Here is a 26318-nt window from a genome sequence, read left to right as displayed (position 1 = left end):
GTGGATTTCTTCTGGTGGCTGCAAATCTCTGGATTGTCACATGCTCTTTGGTACATCAATGTCACCTCTTCCGTCACCTACAAACCCAGTTTTCTGTAGTAGGTCCTCTGGTCAAAATGCCTAGTCCAGTTATCCTGACTGACATGATACCACATGTGGCTCCAAAAAGATGCTAAACCTGCAACTCTCCTGCCAAGACCAGCTCCCCTACATACACATACACACACACACACACACACACACACACACACACACACACACACACACACACACACACACACACACACACACACCCCTGTCCTTCCCACAATCTCACCTCACATTCAGACTCTCTGGATTGAGGACAAATAAAGGTGCTTTGGTTTGCTTTCTTTTAATTCACTGCTGCCGGAAGAAAGTGCACTTACAAAACTATTAGAGTTACTTCAGCTTTTTATCAAGTACGTTACCTCCCCCTTTCAACAAGGGTTACAGGCTGCCCCTGCTCCAACCGTCTCCTTCTGCTTAAGTACTTTTTACTTTTAAAAGACTAAGCAGTACTCTCCCTTCACACATACCTTGATTAAAAAAAAAAAAATCCAAATGCGGCCGATGGCACATGGCCAATTTCCTCTCACGGTCAGCACTAGTCATGGCTGCTGACAGCGGCCAGTATAATCAATGTCCATTAATTCTGAGGCAATTTCCAATCTTCTCTTCCCATTGTTTCTTACTCAGGGCATAAAAATGCAACGCCTGACCATAATCACAAACAGGCGTAAAAGAGGAGTAAACAAGTTCAGGTGGATAAAAGAATGCAAGAGTGAACAAGAGTCTGATAAGTGAACCACAGAAGCAGGAGAAAGGGGGCCTGTGGGCAATGCTCGCTACTCACTGAATGCCTGTTCCCTTCTCCTCCCTAGACGCACAGCTGGATGACGTGTCCCAGCAAGGTGAGGCCAGGGGACCTGCGTCTGTGCCCCCTTCCAGGGGGCTAGAATGAACGCCACCTCAGGGTGATCCTGGAGGGCAGGGGTTCTCACGAAGGCAGCGCCTATTTAGCCTTGGTCGCTAAATGACTTTTTTTTTTTTAAACTGAAGTAGAGTTGATTTTAAATATTGTAATAGTTTCAGGTGTACAGCATGATTCAGTTATACATATATATGTATATATCTATAGTCCTTTTTCTCTGATTCTTTTCCATTTTAGGTTATTACAGGATATTGAATATTGTTTCCCATGCTATACAGTAAATCCTTTTTGTTTATTTTATATATCGTAGTATGTATCTGTTAATCCCATACGCCCAGTTTATCTCTCACCCCTCTCCTTTGGTAACCATAAGTTTGTTTCCTATGTCTGTGAGTCTGTTTCGTAAATAAGTTCATTTGTACTATGTTTTTTTAATTTTTTTTTTTTTTTTTTTGCTGTACGCAGGCCTCTCACTGTTGTGGCCTCTCCCGTTGCGGAGCACAGGCTCTGGACGCGCAGGCTCAGCGGCCATGGCTCACGGGCCCAGCCGCTCCGCGGCATGTGGGATCTTCCCAGACCGGGGCACGAACCCGTGTCCCCTGCAACGGCAGGCGGACTCTCAACCACTACGCCACCAGGGAAGCCCCTTGTACTATTTTTTAGATTCCACATAGAAGTGATATAATATTTGCCTTTGTCTGACTTACTTGACTTAGTATGATAATCTCTAGGTCCATCCATGTTGCTACAAATGACATTATTTCATTCTTTTTTATGGCTGAGTGATATTCTGTTGTATATATGTACCACATCTTTATCCATTCATCTGTCGATGGACATTTAGGTTGCTTCATGTCTTGGCTATTGTGAATAGTGCTGCAATGAACATTGGGGTGCGTGTATCTTTTCAAATTCGACTTTTTCCAGATACATGCCCAAGAGTAGGATTGCTGGATCACTCGGTAACTATTTTTAGTTTTTTAAGGAAGCGCCATACTGTTCTCCACAGTGGCTGTATCAAACTACATTCCCGTCAACAGTGCAAGAGGGTTCCCTTTTCTCCAAACCCTCTCCAGCATTTATTATGCTAAATGACTTCTTAAAAGGGGTAATTTCCCCACCTCCACCAGCCTAAAACTATGAACTAGGAAAAACAAACTTGCACTGGGTATGACTATACGTATAGACACACACACACACACACACACACACACACACACACAGGTCCTTCTGTTACAGAAGGTCACAAACGCAGGACGTGTGCCTTTCAAATGAGCTGGGCAGACATCTGGTCAAGGTGGCCAAAGGCGTATATGAAATAACCCCCAGCAGGTCCCTTCCAGACGGAACTCTATAAAGAGAGATCACCATTTGGGTGAGGAACACAGAAATGGGCACTGTTCCTGGTTCCTCATCTCCTGTCGGGGAGAACAGTGCCCTGCAGACCAATAACACTTTCACTTTGTAGCATAAAAACCAGGATTCAGAGAGGTCAGGGTGGGCCCTCCAGCAGAAACAGAGCTGAAACCCCCATCTCCCAGGTCAGTGCTACTACTCAAAGCGGGTGGGAGCATCCACAGAGGGGGGCCAGTCCACCAAGTGTTTCTGGTCTTTGAAGAGCTAAGTACCAAAACTGAGGGTAAGTGTCCTTTTAACTTTTACAGTCAGTGGACAAGGTAACTCTATGTCTTTGAATCTCATAATAAAATTGAAGGCTAGTATTTTATACTTTTTTTTTTTAGATTAAGTTGTTTCAAACTAGTTTATTTAGGGGTTCCATTTTCACTCCTCAATAGATTTTACGTATTTCTCATATGCTTCTTCACTCATTAGTTCATCTAGTTCTGAAGGGTTACTGAGTGTCATCTTGATCAGCCAACCATCTTCATAGCAAGATTTGTTGACAAGTCCTGGATCTTCTGCCAGAGCTTCATTAATTTCAGTTAATTCTCCTGATAGAGGAGAATAGAGTTCACTAGCAGCTTTCACACTTTCCAAAACACCAAATTCCTCGTTTGTTCAATTTTGTCCCAACTTCAGGCAGACTACAGTAAACAACATTTCCCAAAGCTTCCTGTGCAAAATTGCTGATTCCCACTGTTCCAACACCGTTTTCTGCTGTTACCCATTCATGTTTGTCTGTGAATTTACGATCCGACAGCAGAGCGGGTCCGGTGCGCAGCGCCCGTACGGCGCCCGCCCGCAGTCCCCAGGGCCGCGGCGGCCAGGGCACGTTGGGCGCAGAGACGGCGCGCAGGCTGCAGACCGCGGCCCGCACGCTCCGTGCCACTCGCAGCGCCATGTGCGCAGGGGACCACTTTCTTCTTTCTTTAATCTCACTTTTTCTAGCAATTTATTTTTATGGTACCAGACCATGATGATTTAGAATTTTGAAAAACGGTTCCAGGCTTCCCTGGTGGCACAGTGGTTGAGAGTCCGCCTGCCGATGCAGGGGACATGGGTTCGTGCCCCGGTCCGGGAAGATCCCACATGCCGCGGAGCGGCTGGGCCCATGAGCCATGGCCGCTGAGCCTGCGTGGCCGGGGCCTGTGCTCCGCAATGGGAGAGGCCACAAACTCTTCAACCAAATTCCCATGGCCACCACACCCCCTTCCCCAATCCTTCCTGACTCACCCTCACCCAGGCTCTCCTCTACCTTTCACCCTTCCTTTCCAGCAGGCATCTCCCTTTAAATGGGTGGTGGTAAACTTTCCGGTAGCCCCTCCAATGCATGCGCAGTGGGCACTGACTCCTGTGAGCCATCCTGAGCTCAGACCAAAAGGAAGAGTTAAAAGTAATCAGTCATTCATCCACACAGCCTAAATAACACAGGACTCCGGTCCCAGAAAGCCATCACGGTAAAAGAAGAAAAAAACCGTCCGTGGCCCTTACCCGCGTTAATTAACCCGAGGGAGAGCCTCAGCCTACCCAACAGATGCTCTCTATCCATCACCTAAACCTGAGACGCAAAGTAAAGGAACCTTCGCCTGTCTCCTCCAGGGAGGTCGACATACGTGGAGAGATGCCACGCCGGCTTGGGGAGAAAGGAGAGGTTACTGACAGAGTGAGTCACGTGTGCGGCATCAGGTATGATGAAGTGTATTATGGGAAGGGGACGTGGAGACGGCATTAGCTCTGTCCAGCGGGACCCACTGAACTGCCCATTACAAGAGAGCCCTGAACTAGTGGAGGAGGAGGACTTGGGGAGAAGGATTTAAACACATATACCTCCTTGAAAATGAATGAAGAGAAATCGTCTAGACGACAATGACGGGACAGTGACGTAACGAACGAAACCATAGGAAAGGGCGGAGCCAGGCAGCACCAACCCTCCCCGGAGCGTTCCAGGCAGGCCACGTGTTTTACACTTTCCAGGGACAAAAGGATGGTAATTTTAACAGACGCCAACATCGGCACCTTTCACAGTTACTAAGACGTGTCATCCACGAGTTCAGAAAGGCAGGGACTCGAGGGGGATGTAAATGAGCAAGTATTCCACTAAGTCTCTGCACTTGTCTGGGTATTTGAAATATTTAAACATTTTTCAGTATTTTTTTTCAAGTATCGCCAGAGAACAGACACATGACGCTGTTTTGAAACGTCTTGCCACAAACCGGGAATTCTGATTAGATCCAGTCCAAACCAGGCATGCCTTGGGAAGACAACTGCTCTGCTGTTCCACGTCTGGCCTGGTGACAAGGGGCAGCCCCAGCCCTGACCTCTGCCCTGCACCCCACCTTTCCTTGGGGGCAAACAGGGCATCGAGGTTAATCCAACATGCCCAGCTATCAATGGGCGGCAGCTGTCTAGACAGACTGCAGGCAACTCTTGGGCTTGGAGAAGGAGGGCCGAGATGGAGATCCAATGTGCACCACAGGCAAAGGGCCGGGAAGGTGACAACCGTGCTCAGCTGACTCTCTTCCCAAATCCTGTGGCCACCATAAAGCTGGTTCAAGAGCCTGTCCCTGCCCCACTCCAGGCAGGCCATGCAGTGGACGCGGCTGCACGGCACACAGCCAAGGTCAAGCACTGACATTTCCCAAGACGTGACTAACAGCCTGGGAACCACAGAAAGCAATCTGAGCACGGACAGTGAAGGCTGTTTCATCTTAACTGCATCCAAGACTTGCCATCTAAGCCCCCATTTGTGTTACACCTCTTCCAAGATTACTCATCTTTGATGCCAACAGGAGAACGCCATGAACTTGAAAACTCCATCATCTGGATTTGTTGATGACTGTATTTCAACGCCTGCATGAGCAGGATGAAAAGAAAATGAAACCAAATTTTTCCTGCCTATAACACCTGTTTCTTTTTGACACTCATTGGCTCGGCTCATCCTGCTGCCACATGCCAGGTTGTGTACTCGCCACTGGTGGTGTGAAAAGGAATAAGGCCAACCCTCGTGCTCAAGGAATGTACAGTCTAGGCAGACCCACGGTGAGGAACACACCTTCTGCTGCCCTCCTGCGCCTTAGCCTTCTCCTCTGGCAGTGTGTGTTCACGAGATCTGCTGGGGTGGCTATGGTTTTAACTTCCATTTTTATCAACACTGCATCCTTCTCTTCCGGTCAGGTCTCCAGAAATGAAACTCAGAGATGGTTCTTTGAGAAACTAAGGCATAAAAAACCAGGTACAGATCTACCAACCTAGGTGAGAAACATTTTCTGACACCCATTTCCCAGCAACACCCTTTCTTACCACAGACTCTGTAGCAGAGTTAGAGTCATTTGTTTCCAGAAGCCAATCATTTCCCTGATCTAAACCGACTCAGGGTTACACATAAACCCAAGCCTAACGCTGGGACAACTTCCTTTCCGCTGCATCAGAAGAAAGACAGTTTTACAAAATGGCCAGGGGAGAAGGATGACTGCTTCTCCACCTTCAGGAAGACCCAACCACCTCCAAAGTCCTGGGCGTTGTCAAAGTGTGGAGGGTGTGCTTTATAATCTGAAGGCTAATTTAAAAGATGGTAAGACACGCAAACTCATCTGTGATACGGCTTTCAAGTTATAAATGTCAGTGACAGCCAGTCTGCTGCGTTGGGAACTCCTCCAACAGGTTGACAGCAGCCCAATTCCATGGTTCTGGAGGAGGCTGACAGACAGCTGCTCTTTCAGTAGTTATTTTGAAAAGAGCCAAGAGTCCCTTCCAAAGGCAGCTAGGTATTGGCGCGCTGAAGGGGGAAGGTGACACCATATCTGGTGGCAGGTAGACACAGCCCAGGAGTGCCACATGATGCCAACACGTCTGCGTGCTCCACAAAGACTGTCAACCCCACACAGAGCAGGAAAAAAAGAAAAAGAAAATCACAGCAGAGGAGAGGCAGAAAGATGCACATCCTTCCCAGAGCATAAGCCATTGCACCTGGGTATCAGGGACCGCAGACCCAGCTCCTATTCTTCACGATGCCAGCCTGCTACAGCCCCAGCTGCCATGCCTCGCACCTCCTGGGAGGGCAGTGAACGGACTTTCTTATCTGTCGGCACTCCACTAGTTTCAGAACAGACCCTTGAAGATAGATGGTTTACCTGTCCAGTCCCTGAACTGAAAACCACTCCCTTTCAGTCATGTGTGTGATGTGGAGGTAGGGGGATGTGTAAGAGGGATTAAATATGCTTGTTCTTAGACAAAACCCTATGTCTTTAGACACGCAAAATCTCTTTGAGGTTCTGACAGAGACACTTCTTGTTTCTCTGGTTTCTCCCAGCGGGACAAACTTTCAAGGTGACAGCTAGAGAGAAGCCTCTGATAAATGTCACATGGTCACATAATTTGAGTTCTAACTAAGGCTTTTATTCACATCAGACATTCATCTGCTTGTCAGTTGCTGGAATGGATTTTCCTGTGATGTCGTTAGGGACAAAGTTTGTTCAAAGATCCACACACATAAGAGAAACAAGAATTATGAATGTTTCACGTTTCGTTCTGCTGGTCCCATAACCTTGATACCCAAATCCTACTAGCCTGTAAAATCCAAAAATTCTGCTCCCAAGCTGAATGTCTGATTTACCAAGGTGACTCTCAAAGGTAGCTTAGACAGTGGGTTTAAGCACTCCGGACTATTCATACAGTTAGAACAAGGAAGCGCTCAGCAAAGTGCTTCCTCCGTAAAATACGTTCATAACTGGGGGCTTAGGAAAATGTACTCCGTGAACAATTCCTTGATACAGACACAGTTCAGAGATTGTGCAGTCATTCTCAGTCACACTCTCCACTTCATTGGCTTTGCTTATTTATGTTCACACCATGATCCTCTGTGTCTGAAGGGGCCAGCCCTTCCACCTAAGAGTATCAGGCCATAATCCAGTCCAATACATTTACGTTTGATAATGACTAAGTAATAAATGACCTTCTGCTCCAGTCACTTCACTAATTCGAGGCAGATAAAACATTCTTGCCCAGCTAACCCAAAAGATAAATTCCACCAGGTTTCAAGCAAATAGCCAGGGACGTACGTCTCCTTGGGATTGAGTTGCGCTAGAAGGGCAACCCCCCGGCCCTTTGGGACTGTGGTGCATTTTGACGGTTCCAAATGCTAACGTGGGACTCAAATCCTCGGTCCTCTCCCCCTAAGGGCAAATATCCCAGGGTCTGTGCTTAGCCAGGTAAATATGTGCTTACTGTGGTACTTACATGGCCTGATGGATCCGCCTCCAATGTCTACTACAGAGCAGTAATCACTCCTGCAATCACAAGAACAAAGACATTTTTAAGTTTCTCCTCTTTAAGAACTTGATCCATTGCAAACAGACAGGCTGACAAAGAGCTTCTGCGAACTAGGCCTCTCACATTTCGGAACCGAATGCCTTTTAAGATAAATACCGAAAAATAGCTAGGTGAGCATTCCCAATCACTTCAACACCCAGAGGCATTTGTCTAAAAAATTACATTATCTCACTTGTTAGGATCCAAATCCATCCATTATTAGTTCAGCAGGAGTAAGGCTACATTTGGCGAAGATGGAGCATCTCCACAAAACCGTTCTTTGTTCCAAGTCTCAGGAGGCATTAAACCAAAGCTTTTACCAATCCTAATGCTTCCCGGACTAGACTACATTAATTTATACACACAGTCTCAAGTAGGTGTATACACATGACTTAAAAAATACATAGCTCTACGACAAAAAACCAAGGAGTCTGCAATACGAGATAAAGCCAGTTGAATCACAAGCCTGTTCATTTAAATATAACAGATTACTTGTACCTGCTTCACCTTGAATAAAATCAGAAAAGCAGTAAAAAGCCATTTTAGAAATATATCTACTATGTGTGCTTCTGATATCACTAATATTTTCCCTCTATAAAACTTTACTGGGCTTCCCTGGTGGCACAGTGGTTGAGAATCTGCTTGCTAATGCAGGGGACACGGGTTTGAGCCCTGGTCTGCGAGGATCCCACATGCCGCGGAGCAACTAGGCCCGTGAGCCACAACTACTGAGCCTGCGCATCTGGAGCCTGTGCTCCGCTACAAGAGAGGCCACGATAGTGAGAGGCCCACGTACCGCAATGAAGAGTGGCCCCTGCTTGCCACAACTAGAGAAAGCCCTCGCACAGAAACGAAGACCCAACACAGCAAAAATAAATTAATTAATAAACTCCTACCAACGACATCTTCTTTAAAAAAAAAAAAAAAACTCCTTTACAGAAAAACAAAAGGGGGAAAACATGTCCTTTTAACAAATACATACAGTGTGTTTCTGATATTCATGGAATTTATCAGCAGAGAATTATAAAACTAAAAGAGAGCTCAATAGAGAGGGAGGGAGGGAAGGAGAGGGAGGGAGGGAAGGAGAGGGAGGGAGGGAAGGAGAGGGAGAGGAAAAGAATAAAGACGATGCTGAACAGACCCATCTTCGAACTAACTGCCCAGAAGTCTTCTAAGACTAGCCAACTGGTCTACTTTTTTACTTAAGACCCTCATGGAAGAACATGTACCATATTCTGCTGGGAAATGTCTGAAAGAGTTTTGTTTTTTTAATACAAAGATGATTCTCTCTTTATATGGTCTGCAGCATATAACTACCCTTCACAGCACTAACATTTTTGTCTGTGTCAACAGTCTCTGAACAATAGCAGAGGGTTGGTGCACTGGGGCAACTTACAAGAGCAGATTCAACCTGCTGTTATTCCAAATCCACCATCTCCATGAAACAGTCTGGCCTCAAATGCTTGCTAAGGAAGGGTAGAAGGCTGGAAGGAACTGAATCAATGCTGGTGGCCACGGGGCCCCTTTTGTACCAGCTTCATTCTGAGATAGCTTTGAGGTGAAGGAATGGGTTATCATGATACAGAAAAGCTACTAACTCCTGTAAGCAGCACCAAGATACATTTCAAGAAAACAATCCTAAGCATCTTGGTCAACATCAAAAACACATTCTCATGTAGCAGTGTCAGCTAACAAAATGAACACCCATGTGCCTCCGACTGCAATAATATCAACTTACTTTCAGTGCCTTAACTCTTTTCTGTATGTTTTCATAAACACCTAATTTGGTATATTACCTGGCAATTTGCCTTTGAATGTTGCGATCAAGTGCACAGCCCGTGGTGACTTAATGAATCATACCAGTAGTGACACTGGTATGATTCATAAGTCAAAGTGTTCATGATGTGCCAAAAGGAAGAGAAAAGTTCATTACCCTTTACCTCCCCCAACGCTTTCAAATCTGCATTTCCTTTAATAATACTCAGACTAATTAAGAACTCAATCTCGACTTCACTTTAAGAATCAGACAAGCTATTCCCTGAGTCATACGCAAACTACTGCATTATGCTTGGCTCTATACGTTAGCAAAATTCGTGGTCACCAAGAAACCCAAAGGCCATTCACTTTAATCCTCAGCAAAGCTTTAATGTTCAACTAATCTTAAATATCATTTCCTGCAGAGCCAGGTATATAAGATTAAAGTTTATAGCCATTTCTAGTTGCGTCTATAGATAAAGAAAATGTTGAAGGAAGTCCTTTCTCCTTCCTAATTTTCAAAACCAGCACCACTTCACAGCTTTCATCAAGATTTTACCCAAAGTATCTTTTCTAGGTATTAATAATAGGCTCCCCCTCAATCTCTTCTTGGGCTTATGCTTTGATTTTCCTCCCTTAATTATACCTAAACTTGTGAAAGCACTTGTAAATAGAGATCATGGGAATGCAATTCAATCTAGAAAGAATAAGGTAGCAATCACTGGAGATAGAGAGTAGCTAGGAAAAACTGGAATCCCATTTTCAACCAACCTATACCCCTTTCATTTTATATTTCGGATAAAATATATTATAAATGACCCACAAACAAAACAATCTACTTGATGAGCTCTGCCCTCTAACGCGGCATTCTATCAGAAGTCTGCATCTGCGTATCTTGCCTGTCACCCCTTCCCCATTCAAAGCATCTCTAAAAGTGAGCCACGGTAAACCCAGCTTGTTCAAGGACCACCTCTGCAGCACCTACGCTGCATCTGATGACACAGGATAATGGAGGCCAATTCCAGACTGGTGGGTCTCACACCTCTTTGTCCCTAATGCCCTTCAGCACCGTCATCTGTTGGGTTGATCCCTTTTCAATTTTACACCCAAGTGTTCCATCCTCTTATTCCCTGTGGACAACGTCTCTCCAAATAGAGAATCTCAGAATCTTTATGTGACCGGGGATACAACTCAAAGCAGGCTTTCCCTCTCTTCTTTTCCACAGCCTAAGCAAAGGTGGCTCATTGTGAACACCAAAGCTGTCCCGACATTGATTCATGTGAGCAAATAGTTGAAGGGAGTTTATGGCTCTGCTTAAAATATCTTCATGTCTAGAAAAAAGACTTCCAACGATAAGGCCACTGAGCGCTTACACATTAGAATCAAATCATGACCATCGTTATAAGCGTTTTTAAAATTTTTCCTTTAATTCTTTTTATTTTTTTAATTGAAGTATAATTGATTTTACAATATCGTGTTAGTTTCAGTTGTACAGCATGATTCAATTTAATATATATTTCTATATGTTATATATATATTTTTTTCTTCAGATTCTCTTCCCTTAAAGGTTATTACAAAATATTGAGTATAGTTCCCTATCATTGTAAGATTGAAGTCATTCAGTCTTCCGTAAGGAACATCAGATAGTCACAGAGAAAAAAAGGCCCATAACTACAAGAGTGGCTTCATATATGGCTTTCACCTTAGGTCGGGCAGAGCAGCTAAATTTACCGCATAGCAAAATTTTGCCCAATTACAAAGATCTAGAGTGGCCCTTGACATCAGAACTTCTACAATTTTGACCTGATACGTTTGGTTTCATCACATTTCAAACTTGCTAGCATCCTTCCATTTCAGTGAGGTCTTTCATCAAGGCTCCACTGAGAGCTTCCCAAAATAGACTCCAATCTGAATTTGCCTCACATGGCTCACACCGCCTGGACTCAAATGCAGAGGCCCAACCTCACAAAGTCAGTGCCTCTCCAAGCCTCAAGTCTCCTCGTGTCTGAAGGAGAGATAACCACAGCGCCTCAGTCGGAAAGGATGGGGGGATTCACAAACTACTACGCCCAAAAAGCACAGCTGCTGCATCAGAGAGGCAGCGAACCCTCCACAAATGTTAGCAATGATTATTACTGTGGTTGTTACTCCTGTAAGAGGATAATAAAAGGGCAGTTCTAGAACCGGTCAGAAGCCTGGAACCACAGCCTGGTGGTGCCCGATGCATTACATTTTGATTTTGCTAACAGCTATTTTGTCAGGCAGGTGTGACAATTAACAATGATTTAGTGCCTTGGGCCCTGGAATACCCTTGCCTAACATGACCGTTCTACAGATGGTCCCTAGGTAAAGTGCTCGATTTACAAATAAGAAAAAAAAAATGCATTCCTTGCGACTTCCGAATTCATCACTAACTTGGATTACAGAGAGAATACTTGTAGCCAAACAAGTTTACCCAAGATTTTACCAAGACACGGGCCGGGAGACCACTTACCAAGGTTTGCAACTATTTTTAACATTCGTTGGCGTCACAAAGAGCAGATTCCCTTTACAAAACTGACACATAACCCCAAACAAAGCTCAGTATTTTCATCAGAATTATTTTTAACAGCCACCAGGGAATTAATCTTAAAATTCTGGTTTTGGAACCATCCGAGTTACACCTGTTTCTCTCCCCTAGCCTAATGGCTCTCAACGTACAGCCCTGGAAGCAGCAACATCATCATCACCTGGGGAAGTGGGGAATGCAAAAATCTCAGACCCCACCACGCACCTACCAACCAGAAACTCGGTTGGAGTCCCGCCATCTATCTGAACAAGCCCCCCAGGAGTCCGGGATGTAGTCTCAAGCCTGAGACCTGCTACCAAGAGGCTCTTCACATGTGGCCTGGGGCATCACTTCAGGCGGCTCTTTTCCTTAAAAACTATCTGGCATTTTTCTGTTCCTTAAAAACCTGCTATAGGATGATGTCAACTGCTCCTTTCTATTTTTAATTCCTCATGATGAGGCTGAGGATGATTCATTCAGCACCTTATGTGATCACTTAAATAAGTAAGGCTCCTTCTCTCCCACCCCTAATGGAAGGTGACTGATGCCTGTTAGTTCTGATGTAATTATAGGAACAATTCAGTAACAAAAGCCTGTCCTTTATCAACCTCGGCGAAAGCTGTAACAGAGAGTTATAATTATAATGCTCCATTCTTTTCCACAATGTGTGCATAATAATGTCTCCTTTGAAACTGATCATACTGCATGTCATAACAAGGAAACACAGAACCCGGGATCAAATTTAGTTTATTGCAAATAGAGATCAAAACTGCAAGTGTTTGGGCAAACCTTTTCAACTCACAGGAAACAAGTATGCATTAACCATCTGGCTTGGTCTCATCTATCTAAGTGAAACATGAAAAAAGAACGTTGATTTGATGCTTTCCATGGGTCTCAAGGCGACCTCACAATACAGAATGGGTCTTATCACCAGACACCACCCATCATCTAACTAATTATCAAAGTGGGAAGCATTAAGGGGCATTTCCTAAATAATAAATAACCCTTCTCTATACCTTTAATTTGTTGAAGCGTGTGTTAATTCGAAGTTAATTTCATACCTGCTGTGAGGTATCCTGATGAATTGTGACTACCAACCGTATTATTAATTTCCCTTTCCTTTTTGATTAATTTCACACTTAGGCCTGGTAAGAAAGGCAAGATTAATGATGTCTGGAAGACAATGTTTGGTTCTTGTAAGATACTAAATCAACCTCAAGTGTTGAAGTAAACAGAGAAGCCAGATAAGGAAATGATAATGGAATCATCTCCAGGAGGGGGTCCAAGGTGCCATGCAAATAAATGCCCAGAACCCCAGCGAGTGTTTAAGCTGTACACTCCAGTTAATACTCTGCTGGGAGGGGAGGAGAATGAAAGTTGGAACTCTGAAGATTGCAAGACACGCTGATAAACTTGTGCCCCTTCCAGTGACTGCAGCGACGGATTTATTTATCACACTAGAGTTCTCAGTTTGGCAAGGGTCCCTCTGTGTACTACTTAGCCTCTTCACAGCCTTCTTGCCTTCTCCCCACTCTCCCTGTGACACTCTCAGGACTCCTAGCTCAACGTGTCAAGAGACAGATCTCCTTCATCAAATGATATAAAGAAAAGGAGTATAAACTCAATCGTATTATGCACTTTTCAACAGTCAGGGACCTTTGTGTATATATGCTGATCCTATTTCCAATAATAACACCTACATTCATTGAGAACCTGCTATGTTCCAAGACACTAGGAACTCTGTATAAGTTATCCAACCTAACAAGAGCTCTTGGAGGTACCATCACACACATTTTACGGATCAAGAAACGGAGGCTTAGAAACCTAAATATCTTGCATAAGTGAACCCCATCTTCACAGAGATCTGTCAGGCTCCTAAGCCTGGAGTCTTCCATACCATACTGCTTCCCTGGGCGCAGGAGTAAAGAGAACGTTTACGGCTGTGTGGAAATTATTCCAGAAAACCTGAAAGCTATGGGCATGCCATTCTCCTCTAAGAAACTTCCCTGCCTACCCCAGCTCCAATGACCCAAGTCTTCTTTGAAGTCCAACATTTTTCCTTTTATACTGGAGTATAGTTGATTAACAGTGATGTGTTAGTTACAGGTGTACAGCAAGTTATACCCATACAAGTATCCATTCTTTTTCCAGTTCTTTTCCCATTTAGATTATTACAGAATATTGAGCGGAGTTCCCTGTGCTATACAGTGGGTCCTTGTTGGTTATCCATTTTAAATATAGCAGTGTATACATGTCAATCCCAAACTCCCAGTCTATCCCTCTCCCCCCACCCACCCTTTTCCCCTGGTAACCATAAGTTCATTCTCTAAGTCTGTGAGTGCTTCTGTTTTGTAACTAAGTTCATCTGTGTCATTTTTTTAGATTTTTGAAGTCCAACATTCAAATAAAATTCCACAATTCTATGCTATCTCTTAGACTTTCTAATGTCCACTAGAGTACCCTGTATCTTACATCTCCCCTCACAAACAAGCCTGCCCAAATAAGACCTAAATCTAAGTTCTAAACACGGCCATCAGTCATCTCTGACCATTGTCTAGAGCATCATCAATATAGTAGTAGCCACTTGCTACATGTGGCTATTTAAGTTACAATAAAATAAAAAACTCAGTTCCTCAGACACACTAGGCACATTTCAAGTACTCCACAGCTTCATGTGGCTAGTGGCTACCATGTTGGACAGCAGAGATACAGAACATCTCCATCGTGGCAGAAAGCTCTACCGGACAGCACAGGGGTAGAGATATTTCAGGACAGCATCTTTTCATCTAAAATCCTTCTGACACTGTACAGAAGGACCAGCCTCTTCACAGAACTAATTAAGGGCTTCACTAGGCTAACTGAGGCCATACCTACATGTCCTCAGATGTCATCTTTTAGGAATAACACTCCTTGAGAAGTTAGGTCACTGGATAAACTTATAAAGCAAGCAGACCGACCTCATACAACACAAAGTGTCAAACTAGAGGTGCTAACAATCATCGTAATAAGGCCTTCCATTCGGGAATAACCACCCTGTGGAACCACAGGTCGGGATTCACCAGGAACAATCACACAGACACACGCATGGCCACCCACACAGGGGCATCCCCAGGCTCTTCCTCACCAAAGCCCTCTCCCCTATGCCTCCTGGGCAAGACAAGGTCCCCACGTTTGGTCTCTCGTTTCTAATTATTAAGTAAATCAATGCAAGAAAATCACCTTTCAATCAGATTGGTATTTCCCACCAATCTCTCTCAATTGCTTCATTAAAAGCTGGAGAATCAGCAATGAGACAGGCTTTTGGTGACAATGACAGTCTGACAGTAGGCTAGAAAAGAGAGCCTCAGTCCCCTCAGTGACACCTGACCTGGAAGGAGTTACTTAAAAGACTTCCAGAGGGCTTCCCTGGTGGCGCAGTGCTTGAGAATCTGCCTGCCAATGCAGGGGACACGGGTTCGAGCCCTGGTCTGGGAGGATCCCACATGCCGCAGAGCAACTAGCCCCGTGAGCCACAATTACTGAGCCTGCACATCTGGAGCCTGTGCTCCGCAACGGGAGAGGCCGCGATAGTGAGAGGCCCGCACACCGCGATGAAGAGTGGCCCCCGCTCGCCACAACTAGAGAAAGCCCTTGCGCAGAAACGAAGACCCGACACAGCCATACATACATACATACATACATAAAATTAAAAAACAAAAAGGCAAAATTCCTTTAAAAAAAAAAAACTTCCAGGAATTAAAAAACTTGAGAAACTCTGGGTATAGCTCCACTTTGGGGGAGGATCCTAAAATACAGTGTTGGTTACTGTTGGATTAGAACAGCCCTGGATGGGACGTACAGAGTGATAAAGAGGCAAGGTCACTGATCTGACCTTCGACTGTTCCAACCTGCAAGTGCCCTACAGGAGGCATTTCTTCTCTCTCTCCATTCTTCACTGCTTTCTCCTTCCTCCCTCCCCACTGCTGTCTATGCACCAGGCCCTTAAGATTGAACTCCACGCCCAAGATACGCCAGACTTCATGGCTGCCGGTACTCGTCTATAAAGTGGTAGACCGACAATTGAATGCCACCTCCAGTGCGAACTCCTTTAGGTAATTACAGTAACGCCTTGACAGTCCCAGACTCAAATCAGCACGCAGGTCAGACCTGGGGCTCTCTCACCACAGTAATGGATGGGAACTTTGTAAAGCTAAGACAAGAAATCGAGGAGAGTTTTCTAAGAAACATGCAAATCAATTCATCCTCGGTTGGGGAAAGGTGATGATAAACTAACATGTTCCTCTCTTAGAGCCTATGAAAGTCATCTCTGAACTCCCAACTCCATCACATGAGTAAGGTCAACTTCTGCCTCTCTTCTTGGCATTACTCACCTTTGCTTAAGGACCACGGCCAACGGAATCACTACCTTCAAGGAGAGGTGCAGCATTAACCCTTTCCTGCCAGTAGCTCACAACAGCTTTGTAACCTGGGGGACCTTTCTCTAGCCTCATCCCTCCACCTCCCAATCCATTCCAGACCACCTGCCAGGTGAGCCTTGGGAAGCAACCCGCAGGTCAGGCCTCTACACATCAATAAGGTGGGTCAGGTGCCACCGTCTCTAAGATCCAACCCTGGCCTTGAGGCTCTCCTGAATCTACTTTTTCTCCCTCTTGTCTTCAGGTCTTCCCTGCCCCCCAATACATCCAACTTACCCTCCATAACACCAACAACATCTGCTCTGGGAAATTTTCCCAGGCCTGAAATGCCCATCCCCTTTTGGGTGCGGTAACACTAATAACCAGTCATCTCCTCTAGAACAGGGTACGTCCTACACTTCCTGTTATCTCTGAACAGCGTTTCAGAGCCAGACTCTTACACAAAAATCAACGCTCTGCTAGTATTTGCTAATCCACTGAAAACAGCTGCTATCCATGCTGGTAAGTTCATTATTTCGACAGTGGGTTCTCAGACCATGAAGACCCCTTCCACATCCAGTTTGCTCACTGTGAGCCCATGGAGGCTCCAGACTCCGTCTTGTGATTCCAGCTCCACCATTTATCAGGAAAGGCACTTAACACCTCTAAGCCTCAGTACTGTCTTTTGTGAAACCAAGGTCATAAGAGTACCAATCCTCCACCCACACTCCCTGACCCAGGCAATGTGGCCTGGAGACAAAGGTAAAGCACTTAGCATAGGGCCTAGCACACAGCAGGCATTCAGTAACGGTTACCTTTACCCTCTCTCTTTCTCCCAGTTATTAGTAAGTCTCCTTAAGGGGACATGCAGCATAGTAGAAATAACAGTCATGGGAATAAAAGAAACCTGTGTTCAAATCCCAACTTAGTTCAGATCCCAGCTGTGGACCCTTGGAGAAATTTCACCACTCAGCTTTAGTATCTTCATCTGTAAAACGGGGTTAGCAATCAACCTTAAAGGGCTCGTCTAAGAATTATACAAGGGAATATACCTGAAGTTCCCCGTACCTAGTCAGCAATTCACTCTGTGCCGTTTATTAAATATGAATTTAATTCAGTCAAAACACAACTGAAAAGGAAACAAACACCCATGTATCCTCACATCACTGTCACCCGCTTCCAGTCACATTCTTTAAGTCCATAAACCAGGCCCGGGCCATTTGGAAACAGAGCAGGACCCTGTGGGATGCTGTTGGGCACAAAAGCCTTGCCGTGTGCCCCGTTTCTTGTTTGCAGGAAAAAGGCTTCAGCCTCCCAGACCTTTTCTGAGTTTCAAAGGCCAAACAGTTACTAATTAGGGAGTGAGGGAATACAGGAAACAAAGGAAAGGCAGTCAAACAATAGTGCAGGAAGGGGCCTGGTTCTGGTTCCTCCAGGGGGATGTGTGTAATAATTTGATCCGAATCTCTGAGTTCTTCTACAGGAACCAGGGCCCCCTACCCAGGTGGAGGAGGTAACTTCAGGCTGAGCAAAAGCACGTGGACCCCAGACCGGCTGGAGCCAGATGGCTGATGACTGAGATCCCTGAACACCACCCCGTTCCCCCTGCAACAACCGATCAGAGGAAGCCCTCAGCCCAAATTGTGCCCATACAAACTCTTCCCCAAAAACCATCGGGGGGTTCGGGTCCTTGAGCGCCAGCTGTCCCATTCTCCTTGCCGGGCCCTGCAGCCCACATTTCTCCCCTCCAGACAACCACGATTCGGTTTGTTGGGCCTCACCGCGCGCTGCGCACACAAACTCAGCTTCGACAAAAATTTCAGCTGCCCATCCGCACCCCCCGGGTCATCAGCCAGAGTCCTCACACAGTGAATGCCAGAAAATTCCACCGGGCGCTGCAAGGAGACCCATTGCCTTAAGGCGAATCACCTGCGTTCACGTCCCCATCTCCAAATATTCACATCTACTCAGATTGACACTTAACACTAGCGAGGCCATTCCTGAAAGGAAAATACACTAGGACGATTAGCTACTTCTCCAAAACAAACCTATGGTTGAAATCATTCTAACCGAACAAGAGCCCCAAGCGCTAGGGGAGAGAAAAACCCACAAGTCTGAATATTCAAACAAGTGGTTGAAACCCTTGCAACCCCAGAAAGGAAGTCCCCAGCCAGGATCACACTTTCATTGGAAAGAAAAAGAAACTCCACTCTTTCAGATCAATTTGCAAGTTTCCGGAAACTCAAGAGTGGGCCTTGGAGCATTACAGAGGCCTGGTGCGTCCCCTCTCCCCTCCCACGGGGCCCTGAGGGTCCTGACGTCTGCCTCCCCCTAGCTCCAGGCCGGGGCCCAGGAGGCCCAAGCTCCAAATCCTTGGCGCCGATCCCCCCAGGGCTGGAGGGGAGAGGAAGGGCAAGAAGACAGCATTCAGGAGTTGCAGGAGTTACTGGGTAAGCAGGCTCCCAGCAGAAATATGTGTCTTCCCTGCGATGGTCTTAATCCCTAGAGCTGAAAGAGGACTTCCTTTCCTTCCCAGAACACCCAGCTCAGCTCAGTCCAGCCCAGCCGACGCCTCGATGCCCTGGGCTCGCTCAGGCTCACAGGCTCTTACCCCAGTCCCGCTCTGTCAGCTGGTCCAAGGACAGCCATTCTCCCCGACACAGGCGGGGGAAGGCTTGGCGGTATCCAGGGCGAGGGAGCTGTGCTTCACAAGGGCCTGCGTGTCCCTAAAGAGCTGCAGACTCACCGCCCCTGCCCGAGTCCTCCGAGCGGCTCTCCACCTCAACCTTTCTCAGCTCCACTACCTCCCTCCGGGTGTCCCCAGGTTTCCCCTTGCCCAATTCTGCCCCGGGGGCAATCAGCTGGATGCTCCCAGCCTGAAGTTCACCGGAAGGTATCAGATAACACAGCAGAGGCGGCCAGAATTACCCACGCTCCCCAACCAGCCACGACCTCCAGGACCGGTGACTTTTACAACCACCCCGTTTGCAGATGAAGGAATAGAGGCTCAGAGTTAAAGTAACAGGCACCAAGTCACAGAGCTGACAGGCGGCGGTGCCATGATGGGGACCCAACTAACCACACAGCTCTCCCTTGTAGCCTCTGGAAGGGCCACGTACCTTCCAGCCACTCTCCACCACCTATCCTCTCACTGCCAGGATGACCTCTTAATAAGCCCAACTCATCATCATCAGGTGCTGTGTGCTGGGGGAGGGGAGCAGGGAGGATCAGCTGCGTCCACCCCCAGCTGTACCCACCTCATCAGCATCTCTCTCAAGAGGCTCGGGCAAGCCAGACCGCACTTTGCAGCTATGAATATTGAGGCTTATGCTGCAAGCCAGGCTGCACTGTCCCCCAAGTCAGGCCGAGTCCACTGACTTGTTTGGTGTACATCCAGCCTCATTCCGGGCAACACCAGCGTGCAGAGCTCAGGAATCTGCATTTCACTCCCCAGATGACTCTGATGCCACTTAGGAACCCCTGGACCATCCCCCTTCCCCAGAGTGGCAGTTTTGGGAAAGGGATTTTAGACTCCCCTCGAGGGCTGTTAAAAAGATGTGCCACCAGCCCCAGCAAAGATAAAACCAAAGATGGGCTTCCCTGGTGGCGCAGTGGTTAAGAACCCGCCTGCCAATGCAGGGGACACGGGTTCGAGCCCCGGTACGGGAAGATCCCACATGCCACGGAGCAAGTAAGCCCATGCGCCACAACTACTGAGCCTGCACTCTAGAGCCCGCGAGCCACAGCTACTGAAGCCCGCGCGCCTAGAGCCCGTGCTCCGCAGCAAGAGAAGCCACCGCAGTGAGAAGCCCACGCACCACAACGAAGACCCAATGCGGCCGAAAATAAATAATAAAATAAATTAACTTTATTAAAAATAAAACCAAAGAAATAAATCCAAACAATCTGAAAACTGCTCAGGCGTAAAGAGTAAAGTGGGGAGATGGAGACAGTGATGAACTTCCCAACTGTATGGTCTGGGGTAAAGCACGCACTGCCTCCTCTACTGGGCAACCTCAACATGCTTCAAAGGATTTAACATTCCCAGAGATTCATGCAGCCAGCTAGTTGCAAAAGGAGGGGAGAGAGACAAAAAGAGAAAAAGACAGACGCAGACAAGGGAGGGAAAGAGAGAAAGAGAAATCCTGGGGAAGCCTTTTACATATCACAGTGACAGGAATAAAAAGACCCTTCACACACACACACACACACACACACACACACACACACACACACACACACACGCTCACACACACAAACTCACAGATGATGAGTAGGATTTAGCCCAGCACTCTCCAAAAGAAAAACAATGCAAGCCACATATATAATCTTAAATGTTCTAGTAACCACATTAAAAAGAAACAGGTGAGGGAATTCCCTGGCGGACCAGTGGTTAAGTCTGCGCTTCCACTGCAGGGGGCAGGGGTTGGATCCCTGGTCGGGGAACTAAGATCCTGCATGCTGCGCAGCACAGCCCCTCCCCGCAGAAAACAAAGAAACAGGTGAAATTAATTTCAATACTGTAGTTTAACCCAATATATCCAAAATATTATTGTAAAACATGTAATCGGCATTTCAATACCATTAACGAAGTCTTTTACGTTCTTTTCTTCACACTACGTCTCCAAATGTCAGTGTGTATTGACAGCATATCTCAATTCAGATTAGCTGCATTTCAAGTGTTCAAAAGCCACACGTGGCCACTAGCTGCCATGCTCGGCAGTCCAGATTTAGACAGAGATGGGCAGGTCAAGAGGAAGAGGAGGGGTGGACAAAGAACTAAGAGAGTATGACATCCAGGATCATCTATGACCCACAGGGAGTGTTCATAAGGGGTCAGATGTAATCAGCCTTCAGACTCAACAGTGAGTACGTCAGCACAATTTGCTAACCGAGAGCGAGCTGGGGTCACCATTTTGGTGCCCAAAGTACCAAGCCCACAACTGAAGAATCTAAGTCCATTACCACTCAGTGACATGGCACCCAGTGGCACATCACACACACGTGCTAGACCGCGAGCCACAGTCTGAACCCCCAGCAGCCACCCACGTGGAGCTCAGGCCTCCACGGGAAATGGCTGAGAGCTGCCCTCTCTCTGCCCCGTGGGCATAAGCTCCACCCAAGGAAATCAAACAACAGGTTCCTCCCACCTACAGGCTGTAAAGGGGAAGGGGAACACACAGGCAGGTGAAAAAAGGAGAAGGAAGATATCTTGGCGCTTGCAGTGGGTAAAATAATGGCCCCCACATATGTCCTTGTCCCAACTCCCAGAACCTGGGCATGTTGCTTTACGTGGCAAAAGGGCCTTTGCTGATCTGATTAAGTGAAGAATCTTCAGCTGGGAAGAGTATCCTGGATTATCCAGGTGGGCCCAAGGTAATCAGAAGGGTTCTTATAAATGAGCAGCAGGAATGTCAGTCAGAGAAACGTGGAATCCCAGAAGCAGAAATCACAGTCACGTGATCACTTGCTTTGAAGATGGAGAGGGGGAGCCCTGAGCCAAGGAATACATGGCCGCCTCTAGAAACTGCGAAAGTCCAGGAAACAGTCTCCCCTACAGTATCCAGAAATAATGCACTCCTGCTGACATCTTGATTTTAGCCCAATGAGACGTCTGTTGGACTTCTGATCTCCAGAACTTTACCAAATCTGTGTTAAGCCACCAATTTTGTATCAACTTGTTACGGAAGCAATAGGAACTCACATACCATTTGTAGAGTGGTCAGCTAGACACACACATGAGTTACCGTGACGCTGCAAGGTATCAGCAGCAGTAGCTGTAGTTGTCTTCGTAGTAATGGTAACGGCCACCGTGCACTGAGGGCTTACTAAATCTCAAGCACCCTGACTACTTCGCCAACGTTTTTAAAAATACACTTTTCATTTTGGAATAACTTTCAATTTACTGGAAAGTGGCAAAGATAGGACAGAGTCCCTGTATCTGTTCACCCAGCTTCCTGAATGCTAACCTCTTACACAACCATAATGCATTTGTCAAAACCAGGAAATTAACATCAGCACAACACCATTAACGAAACTCCAGACTTTATTTGGAATCCACCAGTTGTCACAAATATTTTATCTTCCCGAGAGCCCTAGGAGGCGAGTACCATTCTAATCGCCATATGATAAATGAGGTGGCTGGGTCTTAATAAGATCCAATCACTTGCTGGGGCTCACAACAGTGAACACCAGCAAGGCTTTTCAACTTGATGCCTCTGTTTGGCTTTTCAACTTGACCCCTACACCATAAGCTCCCCTGGATATCAACACCCCTGTCTTATAGGACAGGAAAACCCAAGGAGAAGCAAGTTACCCAAAGGCATGCTACCGGAAGCAACAGCAAACCTGGGGGCACCTGACTCCAGAGATCACAGTCCAGCAACAGTCTCCCTCCCTGTCATGGAGGGATAGGAGCCTCCAGGGGCCATGAAAAGCTCCTGAGATCCATGAAAATGTCGTGGTGGCTGTGATGGGAAAGAGGGGATCAGGGCTCTGGACGATGCCTACCTGCCTAGGACCACTAGGTAAACCTCAGGGCTTCCTGTGGCTCTCAGTCAGCAAGGGGGCCCACTAAAGAGGCCTTTACCAGGAGCTTTCCTATAGAGGAACGGGCAGCAGAAGCAGCTTCCATCAAACCACCGGGATCCCCGCTCTGGGGCCTTCACAACATGATTACAATGAGCTCCTGGAAAACATTCCTCTCCGGCGGGATCCTGTACCTCCAACCTTTCTAGCCCCTAGATTCTACCAATTCAGCAGCAAAAGAAGCAGGCAGAAAAGATTCTCCCACCGTGAAGTCGTTAACGACCTCACCCACAACTACACACAGCAAGTGGGACAGGAACCAGGACAGACTCACCTGGATGGCCCACAGCAAGCCGCCCTGTTCACTTTTCTCCCAGCCTTTGTTTCCTTGGTGGCATTCCATGACCCAGCAGGTCTCTGAACACTGTGATGGTTGGTTGCTTTGCTATCTGTACACCTCTCTCAGTGGTTCTCAAAGTGGGGTCCCCAAACCAGCAACCTCACCTGGGAGCTTGTAAGAGATGCAAATTCCCAGGCCCCAGCCCCCAGCCCAGGCCTACAGAATCAAATTCTGGGGACGGGCCAACAATCATGTTAACAAGTCCTCCAGGTGTTCCTGATGCCCGCTACAGTTTGAGAACCATTAAATTCTGTATCCCCTGTACCTCCTCCATGGCTGACTTATGACCCAGAAATGTGCTCCATTATAATTGATTTCCATTATAATTGATTTCCATTATAATTGATTACAAGATATTGAGTATAGTTCCCTGTGGTATACAGTAGGTCCTTGTTTTTTTTAATCTATTTTATATGTAGTCGTGTGAATCTTTTAATCCCAAACTCCTAATTTATCCCTCCCTACCCCTTGCCCCTTGGTAACCGTAAATTTGTTTTCTACGTCTGTGAGTCTGTTTCTGTTTTGTAAATAAGTTCATTTGTATCTAAAACGTTAGCATTTTGAGGGAAAAGTCTGTTCCTTGTTCAGAATGGATGTCGTTAAGCACCAACAAATGTCACCAATGGCCAAGAAGCCTCACCCAATACCCTCACAGAAAACAAGGACCCTAGTCAAACTTAAGAGGTAAAGAGAGGCTTCCCGCTCCCATTTGAACAAGCAGAGTTTTCTTTAATTACCTTGATTGCCTCGCAGTTCATCAGGGAAAGTATGACAGCACATTGCTCAGGGTGGCTGACGTTTCCAGACACGTCCCACCTATGACTAGGTAAAATGGTGTGGGTCTTGGGGAAACCAGTATTCAACCATTGCCTTGGGCTCGATTTAGAGTCTGAGGGGTGTGGTCAGTGTTACCCGACTTTAAAAGGGTGGGTGAGGGTGGGAGGCTTCACCCCGTCATCTGACAGAGCCTGAGACTCAAAGCCACTGACTGAGATCTGTGCTGGCAGTGGGCCAGACCACTAGAGCCACCGGGTTTCCTGTCCCCGACAGATCGAGTCTGGACACCCCTGGCCTGCCATTTCCCCAAGATAAGCCTGGCTTCTGCCCTCTGACCTGCAGGTCTGGACGTAGCTTGGACAGGCCAGCTGTGGAATCCAGCGGGCCTCTACAGGAGAGGCTGGGCACGTTCCCTTCTGTAAATCAGTCACCGCCTCATTCGGTACATTTGCGAAAAGGCAACATGGATTTCAGAGCTCTGAAGGGCTCTGTCTTGGAAGGCTAACAGAAGTGGGCAAGGGCTTCCCTGGTGGCGCAGTGGTTGAGAGTCCGCCTGCCAATGCAGGGGACGCGGGTTCGTGCCCCGGTCCGGGAAGATCCCACAGGCCGCGGAACGGCTGGGCCCGTGAGCCATGGCCGCTGAGCCTGCGCGTCCGGAGCCTGTGCTCCGCAATGGGAGAGGCCACAACAGTGAGAGGCCCGCGTACAGCAAAAAAAAAAAAAAAAAAAAAAAGAAGTGGGCAAGCTGTCCTTCTGAAGCCCCCTCTGGCATAACCATCCATGCCCCACCCACCATTCCTCTGTCCCACATTCTTCTTCCTTGCACTGGCTGCCTTAATGAGGTACAAAGTCTCTGTTTTGTACACTGAAACTATTAAAACCTGGGGAGTGAAAAATGCTACATCTTTCTCTTGCTTACGAAAATATTCAACTGCCTCTTGTTTTGCAGGGCTCGTGTATTTTTTCCCTAGAGGATGGTGAACCTTAAAAAGAGAGAGCTGTTAACTACTGGGCATATACCCTGAGAAAACCATAATTCAAAAAGTCATGTACCACAATGTTCACTGCAGCTCTATTTACAATAGTCAGGACATGGAAGCAACCTAAAATGTGGCACATATATGCAATGGAATATTACTCAGCTGTAAAAAGAAACAAAATTGAGTTATTTGTAGTGAGGTGGATGGACCTAGAGTCTGTCATACAGAGTGAAGTAAGTCAGAAAGAGAAAAACAAATACCGTATGCTAACACACATATATGGAATCTAAAAACAAAAAATGATTCTGAAGAACCTAGGGGTAGGACAGGAATAAAGATGCAGACATACAGAATGGACTTGAGGACACAGGGAGGGGGAAGGGTAAGCTGGGACAAAGTGAGAGAGTGGCATGGACATATATACACTACTAAATGTAAAATAGATAGCTAGTGGGAAGCAGCGCATAGCACAGGGAGATCAGCTCGGTGCTTTGTGATCACCTAGAGGGGTGGGATAGGGAGGGTGGGAGGGAGACGCAAGAGGGAGGAGATATGGGGACATATGTATATGTATAGCTGATTCACTTTGTTATACAGCAGAAACTAACACAACATTGCAAAGCAATTATACTCCAGTAGATTATGTTAAAAAAAAAAAAAGAGAGAGCAGCAGGGACCTCCCTGGCGGTCCAGTGGCTAGGTCTCCGCGCTCCCCACTGCAGGGGGCACCAGTTGGATCCCTGGTCGAGGAGCTATGATTCCACGTGCTGCGTGGCGCAGCGAAAAGAAAAACACCGATGTCAACAACAAAAGAGCTACAGCCCTGCCCTTGCCCCGCGTGAAGGGTCCAAGAAGCCTCTGATGCTGTAAGAAAGGTAAAGGGGCAGGGTGGGAAGGAGGACTCCGTCTCCCTGGGCCTGGACCCCAACAGCATGAGGCCCTGGGGAGCCTCCCTTCCCAGGGAACAATAATCAAGTCAACGCGCCACGCAGCGCGCTCTGGGGGAAAGGCAGCGCCACCTCCAAGCTGATGGTCCTTCAGCGGCCTGTAAGATGCCAAGTGAGTGGCTTAAGGACCCAGCAGGACACGATACACAAAACTCCTCCCAGAAGGCAGGCCTGTCACTGGAAAAGTAGTATCATTTGTGACAGCATTAATAACAACCCAGGCTTGAGGCCAACAGATACCACTGGATTACTTTTCCAACCTCTTCAGGGAGACCACCTAGTTCGATGGAGGCTGTTATTTCTTTGTTTTCAAGCATGACAGCATCTCC

General features: G+C 46.8%; 1 protein-coding gene and 1 pseudogene across 8 annotated transcripts in view; both read right to left on the bottom strand.

Moving 5' to 3' along the window:
• The window catches only part of MGAT5 (alpha-1,6-mannosylglycoprotein 6-beta-N-acetylglucosaminyltransferase), a 581503-nt gene that overhangs the window by 293886 nt on the left and 261299 nt on the right, over window positions 1–26318 (bottom strand). For 6 of the 7 annotated variants that reach the window (XM_079924992.1, XM_079924993.1, XM_079924998.1 and 3 more), the window contains one exon: window positions 7589–7638. The exons of the other annotated variant lie outside the window; for it this stretch is intronic. The gene's annotated coding sequence lies outside the window, so the exon portion shown is untranslated. The remainder of the gene's footprint in view (window positions 1–7588; window positions 7639–26318) is intronic. 7 annotated transcript variants of the gene reach the window in all.
• LOC307188091 (glycine cleavage system H protein, mitochondrial-like) lies at window positions 2735–3410 on the bottom strand (annotated as a pseudogene). Its single transcript has one exon. The product of its transcript is annotated as a glycine cleavage system H protein, mitochondrial-like (transcript).

This window comes from Stenella coeruleoalba, assembly GCF_951394435.1.
Source record: "Stenella coeruleoalba genome assembly, chromosome: 6".
NCBI lineage: Eukaryota > Metazoa > Chordata > Mammalia > Artiodactyla > Delphinidae > Stenella > Stenella coeruleoalba.
Note: the sequence above shows the minus strand (reverse complement) of the source record. Positions and strands in the feature narration are given on the sequence as shown.